Below are 2,359 nucleotides of genomic sequence, written 5' to 3'. Positions count from 1 at the left end.
ACACCCCCCCCCCCCCCCCGCCCCGTCCGTGCCCCTCCTGCTTCCTTCTCTTCAGTCTGCTCCCTCCCTCCCTCCTTCCCTCCTCTGTCAGCCTTGGCCTGGCCCTTGCCCCCCCAACATAGCTCTTCCTGCTGTACATACTGGGGAGGGGGGCAGGGTGGGGAGGGATGTGCCAGGCCAGGCCTGGGGCTCCAGGGCCTGACCCACGCCATGCAGACCTGGGGCCTCAGTTTTTAACGATGGTTCCATTGCTACTTGACCCAAAACGTTTCTGTGCCGCACTCCAAGCGTCCTGCCACAGCCTGTCTGTCTGTCCATCCATCTCTGCTGTCTGTACCGGACACTGTGTCTCCTCAGCCCGGGAAAGGGGTCATGAGCTCCAGCCCCAAAGCAGCCCAGGCAGAGGCGCTGCCTCGGGCCCCCACCCCCACTTCCCAAGTGGCAGATTGCATTTTGCCCCAGTTATGGGGACCGCATGGGGTGCTCCTGAGGAGTTGGCGGAGAGATCTCAGCTGGGGGGAGAGGTCTCTGGGTTGGGGTGGCGGGGGGAGTGTCACAGCAAGAGTGACCTCGTGGTGTCAGATGCCCTCAGGAGGCAGTGACCAGCCTGTGAGGCATTGTGGCGGGGAAGGGGACAGAGGGGGGCTGTGAACCCAGAGGACCTGGGCCCCGGTGGGTGTGGGAAAAGGGGGAGCTCTGAGGGTGGGGTGGGGTTTGGGCCCCAGATCTGTGTGCAACATTGCTCTGTGTCCCTGTGGGAAAGCCGTCCCAGCAGTCTCGCTGCGTGTCGCTCCGCGTGTTCCTGTGTCCATGCGTGTGTTGAGAGCCCGGCAGCAGGGCGTGCATGACTCTTGGCAACATGTGTTATCTCGGAGCCACGTGTTTTTATTGCTGACTTTAAATATTTATTCCACGGCAGACAGAGACATTTGGTGTCTTTTTATAATTTGCTCGTGGTCATTGAATAGAGCAATAAACGGAGCATTTTGAGCAAAACTAGCCCCCTGGGTCTGTGTGATTGCCTCTCCCCGTCCCTGCCTCCCTGTAACGTGGTCTTTGTGCACCCTCTGCGTGCACACACACACACACACCCTCTCAAGCTCCCTGGTGCCCCTCCCCCCTCCGTGAAGACTGGAAGTATAGACCAAATCCATTTGATTTTGGCAGGATTCTCCTGCACCATCCCCCTCCCGAACCCGTCCAGGAGCCCTGGACCATGGGGAGCCTCAAGGACAGGTGTGGGAGACTTCCAGAGAAGGCGAAGTGTCTGTCAGGCCACCAGCTCTGACAGATGGGCCAGAGAGGCCAAAGCTAGGGCAGGGAGACTTTCAGGTCACACCCAGCCCCCTCCCTGTTGGCCCACCCACTTATCCTGTGAGCCCTACAGGTCCCAACAGCAGCTGCAACCTGGAAATTTCCCTTGTAAGGCCGGGGCTGAGAGTAGCCTCTCCCAAGGGGCCGGGATACTCTGCCCCAGGGCTCAGATCCTGAGCTATCAGGACACTCCTGCTCTATTCTTACCCCTGACCTCAGGGAGGCAGCAAAAGTAGCTGTGATGCTGTTGCTGACAGGTGGAGTCATTTCAGGGCATGTGAGGGTCCAGGGCAGGGCTGCTGACCAGCCAGTGGGTCCTTACAAGGTACCAGAATTTAATGTGGGTTGGTCAAGGGTCCAAGCATGCAGCTATACTACAGACAATGAGGAAGCAACAGGGAGAGGCTTGAACAGCTGGGATGCAGGTCCCAGAGCAGGGGGGGCATGCTGTCCAGCCATGGACAGTGGGCCTCTACCCTCTACCCAGACGAGGTTTGAGCTGTAGGAGAGGGAAGGGGGAGGGGAGCTAACATTTCTATCTCCTCCCCCTGGGGTGGCCCTGGAAGCCCACTCAAGCTCTCCAGACATAGAGTCCAATGAGATGGTGCACCCAGGGCTTCTGCGAAATGGCCGACTTCCTTGACCCCGGCCCCACTGGGCTGTGGGCACATGTACATATGCGTGTGTATGTGCGTGCGCGCGCGCGCGCGCACACACACACACACACACACACACACACACTGCCCTGAGCCGCTCGGCTCAGAGAGGTCCCACCCACCAGCAGTGAGAACCAAAACCTCTGCCGAAAGGGAACAGAAGGACCCTGGACCACCACCTTCAGACTCCTGCCCACACGCCTGGTCCCCAACATTTCCTCCAGCCTGGCTCCAGCCTCCCTCCCCCCACTCCCCTCCCCCCAAAGCAGTGTGCCAGTGTAGCTGGGGCAGCTGTAGGGCCTCAGTAAGGGATCGCCCCCAAGGGGCCAGACATTTAAGGAACCCGTGACTCCTGGTGGCTCCACTGTTGGGGCAAAAGAAGAAGGAGA

This window comes from Ursus maritimus, unplaced genomic scaffold (assembly GCF_017311325.1).
Source record: "Ursus maritimus isolate PB19 unplaced genomic scaffold, ASM1731132v1 scaffold_23, whole genome shotgun sequence".
Taxonomy (NCBI): domain Eukaryota; kingdom Metazoa; phylum Chordata; class Mammalia; order Carnivora; family Ursidae; genus Ursus; species Ursus maritimus.
The sequence above is the reverse complement of the archived record's forward strand: the minus strand, read 5'-3'. Positions refer to the sequence as shown.